Here is a 12,209-nt window from a genome sequence, read left to right on the forward strand (position 1 = left end):
AGCACAGCGCCGTAGTCGGGTGATTATAATGTGGCCTATGAACAATTGAACATGCTCGGCATTTGCTGTCTTGAGGGAATATTTAATAAAAGTACTTCCTGCAAAAAATTTCAACATTTGTTATAAATGTTCTGGATAACAGACGAACTTTTCACTCTGCTCAGAATTACTTTGCGGGCCGGAAGAAATCGTGGTCGTTGATTTCAGCGCGTAAAGTAGTCCATATGAAAATTATTCCACCATCCTTTTAACGTCGCTATTTCAATGAAGTGGACTAATTTCCAGCTAATCCGCGTCATATCTCTTTTTCGTTTATTGGCAATGTCTTCATCCAAACTCCGCCATAGGTCCTTTTTTCAGGTAACCTGACGATTTGACAACTAAACCGATGAAATTTGAAAAAAAAGGTTTTTTTTAACACCCCTACGGACCAGTGATCACCGCTATCTACGCTCCAAGATAGCCACAGTCGCACTTGCGTCAGAACCAGAGCAAGCATCTCGTTACCAAGCAAATTTGGACTCTCTTCCATGGTTGGCATAGGTGATGTTCAAAACTTTGCCGGCATTATCACAGGATATATTCTCTTCGGCATCTTCGCAAATCCTTCTAACATGCGGGTCTGGCATCCTGTGGATGCCAAAAAAAATGACTGGACTTGACTCGTCGTCTCAAAAATGTCGAATGACTCGTGCCTCGAAGCAAAATTTCCGAAGTAATTTGAAGTTATCAAGTAATTGGTATCTACTAAATCTATGTATCTGTGCGTACATATTCTTGTCACGCTGATATCATAGTATCCTATACAGAGGTGGTCAAAGTAGTCAAGAAAGATACTCAAGAAGAAGTAGAAGTGGCGACTAAAAATCTACTCAAGAACGAGTACAAGTACTTATTCCATACGCCAACTAAGACTACTTAAAGTAGAAGTAGAATTGACAGACTTTAAATCTACTCAAGTAAGTAGGTAGTTTTGAAAACAGTCTAAATTAGTTTGCATGGACTGTCAAAGGCTGCAAATTGAGCTATGCAGAAGGCGCAGAGAGCTTGATTCGTATTGATGCATCCCAGGAGGTATCAATTTTCGACAATATAAGCATTCTTTCGCATCAATGGATACAAATTATAGTATTGGTATGAAAATGCGATACTAACCCTTCATTTACTAGAAGACCCCGTTTTAGAGAGCATCATGACATGGTGCCCTACCCCATATTATAAGGTCGCAAGTTTAAGCGAAGAGCAATACGGAGAAGTTGTATCGGGTAGGATTTCAACACTTTGCGCGATTAGTATACGTTAGTAGTATAATTGCCCTCTCTACGTGTGCTAATATAATAAATAAACAAAGAATTTGTGATTCGTAAAATATAATAAACAATTAAACACTTCCGAAGTCGAAAATGTTGCATTTCGGAGTCACAAACACTGCATTTCGACACGCTAAAAGCGGCCGATATCGTTTCGTAAAATATAATATTTAAACAGAAACAGGAAATTCATTAAAGCGCGCTTCGTGCAGGTTGATTTTGAAAAACAGATGTCCGCGGTTGCATTTTGACATGTGTGACACAATAAAATCGTTCGTTTCGCTAAACAGGAAATTCACTAAACCGCAGTGCATTGTGCTATTTTGAAAAACATATGTTTGCGGTTGCGTTTTGACATGTGTGACCCACTAAATACGCCCGTTTCGGAAACGCGGCCTGTTGTGCAAGAGGATTTCGAGCGCGCGCGACCTATATTTCGAATGACCTGCGCGCTGAATTGTTTCCCGTCCAGCTGCATGTTTTGTGCTACTATCGTATCGATTATTACACTAGTCCAGTCAGTGCTGTTACATTCAGCAGTATTCAGTATTCAGCAGCGACACGGAAAGCGACCAACAATACCCGCGCTCGTAAATTAACTATGGCTAATTACTGTATCCCTGGCTGCTCATGGACGACGGTAAAGGCAAATGACTTGAACACGGCGAGGTTCATAGGACCAAATGCATTCTGTGCTCCAAGTACTATCCATACCGGTCAACGAAAGTCTCGTAATGTGTGCGACTATAGAGAGTATCGACACCCGCCGTCAACAGCGCAACGTGTCTGTGGGGTCCGACACGACAAGCGGGCTAATACTATTTAATGTATATAGCTACCTGGACAGAAAGATAAGTTGAAGGAGAATGCGCGAAAATTTGTTTGCCCCTAATGCATTCTATGCACTCAGTTCTACCCTTACAAGTCAAGGAAAGGCTGGTAATGTGTGCTCGCTTTTACCGAAGCACCTATAGAAAGTATAAACAGCGCAACGTTTCTCTGCGACGCGATTGCACATCGAAACACAAGCTCATTGCCCATTGCCGCGACGCCAGCTGAGCACTCCCACTCTCGTTGCGCAGCTGCTCCTTTGCTCTTGAGCTACGCACTCGTTTGGCCAGACAGCATTGCTGCGTCACAATGTCAATCTCTATAACAATGAAAAATTTGAGGCTGATTGTGGGGGTTTCAAGGCACTGAGCGGAATTAAATTTATATTTTCGTAATCAGTACAGCGGCAGCTTTCGATTGATACCCATTTTATCAAATTTAATGCTTGGAAAGCTGGTCAAAGATCACCGTAAAATAACCTTTAGCCAAACGGCAAGTGTGACGTAGACCAATTTCACTGAGCCGTGAGATTTGCTTGAGTCCACCCCATATAGGACCAGAGGTGGTCAGTAACGAAGTATACTTTAGTTTTTGGAAGTACTCAAGTAATTTTCCTATGCTTCTGCGACTTACTCAAGTAGATCTGATTTTCTGTACTTCTACTTCTACTTCGAAATATTTTTGTGATCTACTTACTTACCTTTCGCTATTTTCAGTTTGTCAAGTAGAAGTAGTTTAATCTCCCATTACGAAAGATAGCCTGAGGAATTTCGGGGCTGTTTTCACGAAGTACCAGCATTTAATATTCATAAAAGTCTAGTGAAGCCCAAATATTGTGTTGCGCTCCGAGCACAGTGGAGTGGCAAATATCTTTTGACGAAAGTATCAGTGAATATAATTTAGGTACCGGGTTGCTTGGTTCCGCCCACACCGCATTGTCACCCATATCAAATATTTCATCAAAGTAAATATGGCAAACCATAACGTTTGAAACTACCGTTGCGCAATCTAGCAATTACCTATTATCATGTCGTAATCTAGCAGCCCATGACGTGTCCTGCTAATCTGGAAAATCTGGCTTTTTTGAACGTTTCACTTGTTTTAGCAGATCACCTTTGAAGTTTTATGGACAAAAGACATGAAATATATTTTCCGCTTTTTAGAAGTGGTATTTGTTTTTCACTTTCAATTCCGAGTATCATACTTTGAGTTCTAATTACTTTTAGTTCTTTTGTCTGCAGAACATAAATGTTGAAGCATAATAGCAAGTGTAGTAATGCCTCTATTTTCCGAAAATAAAGCTACACTAAATATGAATTTTACGATCCACAATATTTGTTATTAACATAAGTAGTATAATTGCCCTCTCTACGTGTGCTAATATAATAAATAAACAAAGAATTTGTGATTCGTAAAATATAATAAACAATTAAACACTTCCGGAGTCGAAAATGTTGCATTTCGGAGTCACAAACACTGCATTTTGACACGCTAAAAGCGGCCGATATCGTTTCGTAAAATATAATATTTAAACAGAAACAGGAAATTCAATAAAGCGCGCTTCGTGCAGGTTGATTTTGAAAAACAGATGTCCGCGGTTGCATTTTGACATGTGTGACACAATAAAATCGTTCGTTTCGCTAAACAGGAAATTCACTAAACCGCAGTGCATTGTGCGATTTTGAAAAATATATGTTTGCGGTTGCGTTTTGACATGTGTGACCCACTAAATACGCCCGTTTCGGAAACGCGGCCTGTTGTGCAAGAGGATTTCGAGCGCGCGCGTCCTATAATTCGAATGACCTGCGCGCTGAATTGTTTCCCGTCCAGCTGCATGTTTTGTGCTACTATCGTATCGATTATTACACTAGTCCAGTCAGTGCTGTTACATTCAGCAGTATTCAGTATTCAGCAGCGACACGGAAAGCGACCAACAATAACCGCGCTCGTAAATTAACACTTCAAAAAAAGTGTAAAATAGATTGCAAATCCCGCGATCGCTGACAAGATAATGTCTCGAACATAACCATCTTTAGTGACTTGGTGTTACAAACATACCGATCGCTCACGCGGTGAAATTTTAGTAATCAGTTTGTCACAGAACTTGATTTCGCTGGTAAGATTTAATAAGTAATGAATAACAGAACCGCAAGTGTGGGTAACTTGAATAGCAACAAATTGTCACTTATTTCCGTCCTAACCCTAATCCTTTGTGAGGTTACCGCATACTCAAATAGGTGTGAAATAATTGTAAAATCATACGATCACTGACAAGGGTAACGAATAACAGAACCACAACGGCGGTGACTTGAATACTATCAAATTGTCAATTGTCGGTATAACTCTCTAATCTTTTTAGGAGTTTAATCTTTTTGAAACTGAATATTACTTGACTTGGACCAACTTTCGGCTCTGTTTTCGATTTCCACACAGTCGCTATAAGTTTTCACGCTTATTGAATAGGATTGACTTTAGTTGCGTCATAAGAATCATGATAATATTCAATCAATGTGTTAATTTACCAACTCGAAATCTCACTCGCGCTACAAGTGAAGCTGACTTTAGTTGCGTTATAAGAATCATGATAATATTCAATCAATGTGTTAATTTACCAACTCGAAATCTCACTCGCACTACAAGTGAAGCTGAATTGTATCCGAATATGTTAATTTACCGCCTTGACATCAGGATGATATTATTCAAAGTCTGTAAACATGGTAATGTCTTATATCAATAATATTAAGAATGGTGATGGTGTGTTTGTCGGATTATTCACACAATGACTTGAAACACAACGTTAAAACTTACAACTTTATCACTGGTCTATAATTATTTTTGTTGCAACTGAGTTTATGGAAATGAAGCGCTAGTACATCCCGACGTTTCGATATCTGACCACACTCAAAGGGCTTATTCACAAACAACATTTACAAGTCATGAACCCGATTTTGGCTTACTTGATTATATCACTACAACTTGCAAACTTGAATAATTCATCCTGACTGTACTCATATGACCGATCTTTTTATTCAGCTGTAAAGCTCGTTAATATTCTGTAAGACAAAGTATTTACTAATCGGTGCATATACGACTTGACATAAACATGTTATATTTTGAGTATACGAGATTTGAATACTCGTCCGACCAGGAACTGAGAATTAGATTACCACAAGTGAATCCGAATATTACACCGTAAAAAATATTTTGAATGTCAGCAACTCTTTACGACATAGTTATTACCACATTAACTAAATTATCAGCTATAACCCGTCATGTTCATTCTCGAAATCAACGCAAACATGGTCACTGACTTGAGTTAACCACAAAACAGCATCAATTTTTAAATTCTGCTTGTAGCTGTTGGATTATTCGCATTCGTCGATAGAGAATATTACTGAACTCGTAAGTATGCTATTTCAACGAACTTTCGTTTTATTCCAACCGCGAAAAATAACGTCTAGTCGTAAGACTTGAATCAAATCACACATTTGTTTGATGATAACACACATACACCAAAACATTATCGTGATTTTGTAAACTGGTCGTACTAATCAATGCATTTGTCAATATTAAAATACAAGGCGTCAGACCCTTTGGTTTAAAGTATCATTTTGTAAACTGATCATGCTAATCAACGCATTTGTCAATATTAAAATATAAGTCATCAGACCCTTTTGTTTAAAGTATCATTTCAAATTGTAGAAATAGATTTGTTGTTGTCTATGTCATTCATACAAAATTACATTTCTGCGAGACCGAGGCAAAGTATTTTTTATTTGGATAAAACAAATCATTCATCTTCGACTTGTGGTCTTAAGTCACATTCGACAATTCATCACGAATGCGTTGTAACGAAGTTATGAAAAAGTTGCACAGCAAAATTTTTGAAAACATTGTTATTACCATCTCTATTTGTGAATCTACCTAACACAATCGCGAGTCGATGTTTCCAAGTACACCGCCGCGTATTAAACTAGCTGGAGTTGTCAATGTAAAATTACGTATGTGTTCGAATTTCATAATGAAATATTCTTGATTGGTAATTAATCCGTTACTCACCTCTATATGTATTACAGAATGCTATAATGTGCTTGCTAAGATTTTACAAATCGGTCAGTTGTAATCGCCAGGGTCAAATGTAAAGCAACAATATGGTTAATGTTGAATTTACAGACCAACACAAAACATATTTTAATAATTTTCGTTGGCAAGTCGTTATTGATACATTTAACAATCGGTTCAATATTTTATTATTAGAGTGTGTGGCGAGAATTGAAACACATTTCCTGGTTTCAAGATATCGCACTATGTGAATTGACATATACCGCTCTAAATGTAAAATATCGCGAGGTTACACTCTAAGACTTTGATCATTACAAAAGTAAATTGGGATATGTTTGCTAGACGCATCAAATTCAACTAGAAGTGTCTAGTGCACAACACTCGTAGTATCAAGGAAGTACTTGCTACACTGTAATTAGCTAAACGTGTTTTGCATTGTTGTTCATTTGTAGTATTGATTGAAATTGTTCTTGAACCCTTAAATAATAATTCCCGATATGAAACCAAGCGGCGGAAAGTCGTTACCATCACAAAGAAACACTTTGTACGATGTTTACCAAATGTGTCCTATAGCTAGGTGTACTAGAATTATTTGTGTAACACATACACCGACAATGAAATCGAGAATTTTTCCGTTGTCATTCGCTAAAGTAAATGCCATCACAATACTCAGTCGCTAAAATACCTTACTTGTATGTAATTGAATCCCTAGCAATTAACTCACTAAAGCGAACCGTAATGAAATTTTACTCACTTGACGGATTATGATGTTAAACAGCGTCGCTTAATCGGTGTAGGTCGTTTTTCTAAATGCAAATCATATCCACCCAGTAGAAAACAATTTTCACTCGCTTGGTAATGAAAACGAGGTGTAGGTCTTCATTCAATATTTTGTTTGTGTCAAATACTTTGCAATAAACACATGGTGTAGGTCTTCATTCAATATTTTGTTTGTGTCAAATACTTTGCAATAAACACATTGGAGTGGTTGAGCTTTACATCATCAAGCTGTCATCTGTACATCAAGAATACATCCGATTTGTAACTGTATCGTTTACCAATCCGAGTTGTATGCACAGTGTGATATTTTTGTCATTTAGTGATTGGTGAACATACCACTTCGAAATACTACGTTGTTCTTAATTTCCTTCATCGTGATAATCGAAGTACTATTGTTTAGAATTCGTAACAACCGACTTTTGTATGACATGATGAATTTTTGAAAAGTTTAGAAGGCTGGTTTCCTATTGCGAAAAAATAATATACCACTCATATTGATACTGCTACTCTATTGTTCGGTATTTTCAAACGAGTCGATTTTCAATCTAGTAAACTTCATTACTTGAGGTACTACGCTAACTACATTTAGACGTAAACTCACCCGTCTTTCAAAGCAACAATGATAAAAAGTATGCAATCGAACACAACAAGTTTCACTTTTGTAGGATACTAATTATTCTTCCACGCAACTCATTTCACACTAAATGTATATGAAAGTTATTCATGACACACGAAAATATTCGCTCATGCTACGAACATGCGCAATGATTGGTGGTGCTTCCAAACTGTTCCGATATCGAAAAAACTTTATTGTCTGAATGGATGTTCATGTATCCTAATAATCAAATAGTTCAACACAGAACTAGTACTTACGGAAACATCAGAGTGGTTTACACAAAAGTTTGTATGTGTACAGTATGTGAATATCATGTGTAAGTCCAGCACAATTGCGGTATCCATCCGAGTTTAGTTAACACAAATTTATTACAACGGAGCCACGTAAACTTTCATGAAAGAAAAGCATAGTCACTTCCCGAGGGCTCCGTCATTGTCATAGCAATAAATCAGCTACTCCAACATCAGAGTACATATGTATTGTAGTCGCGGTCCTTACATCTTTCACACAAATCAATCTACTTTGCTAACGAAAAGTACCGAGTCATCACATGATTGACCTCACAACAAAACAACCAGTACATGGAACCGTATTAAAAATGTTCCTAACTCTTTGTACACCAGTGGCAAATTTTGCAATGGCTATGTTTTGTGAATCGAATTGTTGTTCAGCGTCACGTCTCCATGTCGACGGGTACATTAAAACAGCGCAATTCAAATAAAACGACGAATCTATTTTCATTTTACGCCAAACTGTGACACACACACACACACACACACACAGAAAAAATAAATTTTCTTTCCCCAGCACACTTGTACTACTTGTAACCAATCACTTTCATCAAACACACAACTCAGTAAAATTATTTACTTTCTACAACATCGTCATTTAGTTGAACATGTAGTTGAGAAAATCTGTTTATTAATGCGTATCAAAATCATCGTCTTCTGCCTATTTTTTGTTTAGAAATATATTTTTACTTGAGTAACAAACCCGTTTCGTTTGGAAATATATTTTTTTCTGAAATATACATCTGCGTCGGTCGCATCGCATCAGAATTATCGGTTACCAGCATGCAATAACAATGTGCTGTTGTATACACCGACATGAATGTTTTAAAAATATGGTGAATAATACAGGTTTCGATACGTGGATTATGTTCTTGTTCGGATTCGTGCTTTGAATTTATTTTCCAGTGTCAATATGTCTGAAGTAACAATTTTGTTGCCTGACTGATACTTGGGTGGAATGAAGACTGTTGTTAACCCCCGCAAAAGAGCGCTGTCTCGTAATTTCACACATAATTATGTGTTGTCAAAAGTCTTGGTCTAGCTCACCAGGCCACATTCCGAAACAGAACATCACCACATATTTCTTGAACGACGTTGATTTCAGTTGATTATATCTACAGGGATCATGGCAATACGTTTTTGCGTTTATAGATTTCTCTTGCCTCACACGATAGTGCTGAAACACAGGCATGATGCATCTGTGCAGATCCTGAAATCGAGAAAGCACACCTTGGTGTTATTTGATTTGGATTTCACGCCCGACGAGCCTACCATTCGAGCTGTGAGTTGGGGTGGCAATTCTTTCGTTGAAGTTGAGGGAAAAGAAATGTACAGATTCATCGGTGTTGTGAATATTCAACGAAAATCAGGCTACATTGTTGTTCGTGGTTCCCATATTCAACTTTGAATATATCGCTTTTGTGTTGTTCATTGTATCGATAGCATCAACGGTATAGTTGATCGAATAACCATGTAGTAAGACGAATACACGAGTGTTTGCGCGTTGGATCTCCAACTCTTCCGTTGAACAAAGTCGATTTTATTGATCTCTCGTTGCAAGATTGGAGATCGTCAAACTTAATTTGTAATATAATAAGCCGTACCAAATCACTGGTATCAAAATTAACGGCTATGCTAATGTTACCTATGGATCAAAACCTGCATTATTTCTCAATATTTGTACAACGACACATTGCATGTAATGTCATACGCCTCATTTACACAAATACTTGGTATGGCTAAAAACCGCGAAGAAATTGATATGTGTGAAGGTATATGCATTGGTATTTTTCATGGGAGCAAACACGGGTTATGAATGAACATGTTTATTTTGAATATTGATCATTAGTTCTGGTTTATCGATTCAGAGTGAATATATTTACAAACTTTCTCATATTGGTTATCCGATTTTGAGTGATTTTGAGCGATATGCATTGAACAATAACGAAAAACACATCATACCCGTGTACCTATAATGTGTACAGTGCTACCAAGAAAACTCACAAGCATACAACCGGAATTGCTACACGATGGTTAGCCTGAATTCATTAATTTTCGAAGATCGTTACCGTTACCCAAGTATCAGTCAGGCAACAAAATTGTTACTTCAGACATATTGACACTGGAAAATAAATTCAAAGCACGAATCCGAACAAGAACATAATCCACGTATCGAAACCTGTATTATTCACCATATTTTTAAAACATTCATGTCGGTGTATACAACAGCACATTGTTATTGCATGCTGGTAACCGATAATTCTGATGCGATGCGACCGACGCAGATGTATATTTCAGAAAAAAATATATTTCCAAACGAAACGGGTTTGTTACTCAAGTAAAAATATATTTCTAAACAAAAAATAGGCAGAAGACGATGATTTTGATACGCATTAATAAACAGATTTTCTCAACTACATGTTCAACTAAATGACGATGTTGTAGAAAGTAAATAATTTTACTGAGTTGTGTGTTTGATGAAAGTGATTGGTTACAAGTAGTACAAGTGTGCTGGGGAAAGAAAATTTATTTTTTCTGTGTGTGTGTGTGTGTGTGTGTGTCACAGTTTGGCGTAAAATGAAAATAGATTCGTCGTTTTATTTGAATTGCGCTGTTTTAATGTACCCGTCGACATGGAGACGTGACGCTGAACAACAATTCGATTCACAAAACATAGCCATTGCAAAATTTGCCACTGGTGTACAAAGAGTTAGGAACATTTTTAATACGGTTCCATGTACTGGTTGTTTTGTTGTGAGGTCAATCATGTGATGACTCGGTACTTTTCGTTAGCAAAGTAGATTGATTTGTGTGAAAGATGTAAGGACCGCGACTACAATACATATGTACTCTGATGTTGGAGTAGCTGATTTATTGCTATGACAATGACGGAGCCCTCGGGAAGTGACTATGCTTTTCTTTCATGAAAGTTTACGTGGCTCCGTTGTAATAAATTTGTGTTAACTAAACTCGGATGGATACCGCAATTGTGCTGGACTTACACATGATATTCACATACTGTACACATACAAACTTTTGTGTAAACCACTCTGATGTTTCCGTAAGTACTAGTTCTGTGTTGAACTATTTGATTATTAGGATACATGAACATCCATTCAGACAATAAAGTTTTTTCGATATCGGAACAGTTTGAAAGCACCACCAATCATTGCGCATGTTCGTAGCATGAGCGAATATTTTCGTGTGTCATGAATAACTTTCATATACATTTAGTGTGAAATGAGTTGCGTGGAAGAATAATTAGTATCCTACAAAAGTGAAACTTGTTGTGTTCGATTGCATACTTTTTATCATTGTTGCTTTGAAAGACGGGTGAGTTTACGTCTAAATGTAGTTAGCGTAGTACCTCAAGTAATGAAGTTTACTAGATTGAAAATCGACTCGTTTGAAAATACCGAACAATAGAGTAGCAGTATCAATATGAGTGGTATATTATTTTTTCGCAATAGGAAACCAGCCTTCTAAACTTTTCAAAAATTCATCATGTCATACAAAAGTCGGTTGTTACGAATTCTAAACAATAGTACTTCGATTATCACGATGAAGGAAATTAAGAACAACGTAGTATTTCGAAGTGGTATGTTCACCAATCACTAAATGACAAAAATATCACACTGTGCATACAACTCGGATTGGTAAACGATACAGTTACAAATCGGATGTATTCTTGATGTACAGATGACAGCTTGATGATGTAAAGCTCAACCACTCCAATGTGTTTATTGCAAAGTATTTGACACAAACAAAATATTGAATGAAGACCTACACCTCGTTTTCATTACCAAGCGAGTGAAAATTGTTTTCTACTGGGTGGATATGATTTGCATTTAGAAAAACGACCTACACCGATTAAGCGACGCTGTTTAACATCATAATCCGTCAAGTGAGTAAAATTTCATTACGGTTCGCTTTAGTGAGTTAATTGCTAGGGATTCAATTACATACAAGTAAGGTATTTTAGCGACTGAGTATTGTGATGGCATTTACTTTAGCGAATGACAACGGAAAAATTCTCGATTTCATTGTCGGTGTATGTGTTACACAAATAATTCTAGTACACCTAGCTATAGGACACATTTGGTAAACATCGTACAAAGTGTTTCTTTGTGATGGTAACGACTTTCCGCCGCTTGGTTTCATATCGGGAATTATTATTTAAGGGTTCAAGAACAATTTCAATCAATACTACAAATGAACAACAATGCAAAACACGTTTAGCTAATTACAGTGTAGCAAGTACTTCCTTGATACTACGAGTGTTGTGCACTAGACACTTCTAGTTGAATTTGATGCGTCTAG

At 37.1% G+C, this 12,209-nt stretch overlaps 2 long non-coding RNA genes across 2 annotated transcripts; one reads left to right on the forward strand and one right to left on the reverse strand.

The window, feature by feature from the left end:
• Positions 1–6,957: 6,957 nt before the first annotated feature.
• Positions 6,958–8,416, reverse strand: LOC145443560 (uncharacterized). The gene is made up of 2 exons (XR_013916472.1): positions 7,585–8,416; positions 6,958–7,009 (listed from the first exon to the last, which is right to left on the reverse strand). It is a non-coding gene; the product is annotated as an uncharacterized LOC145443560 (long non-coding RNA).
• A 1,866-nt stretch (positions 8,417–10,282) lies between these two features.
• Positions 10,283–11,793, forward strand: LOC145442448 (uncharacterized). The gene is made up of 2 exons (XR_013916073.1): positions 10,283–11,222; positions 11,742–11,793. It is a non-coding gene; the product is annotated as an uncharacterized LOC145442448 (long non-coding RNA).
• Positions 11,794–12,209: the final 416 nt, after the last annotated feature.

This window comes from Botryllus schlosseri, chromosome 7 (genome assembly GCF_051294905.1).
Source record: "Botryllus schlosseri isolate E-star chromosome 7, Bs_hap1, whole genome shotgun sequence".
NCBI lineage: Eukaryota > Metazoa > Chordata > Ascidiacea > Stolidobranchia > Styelidae > Botryllus > Botryllus schlosseri.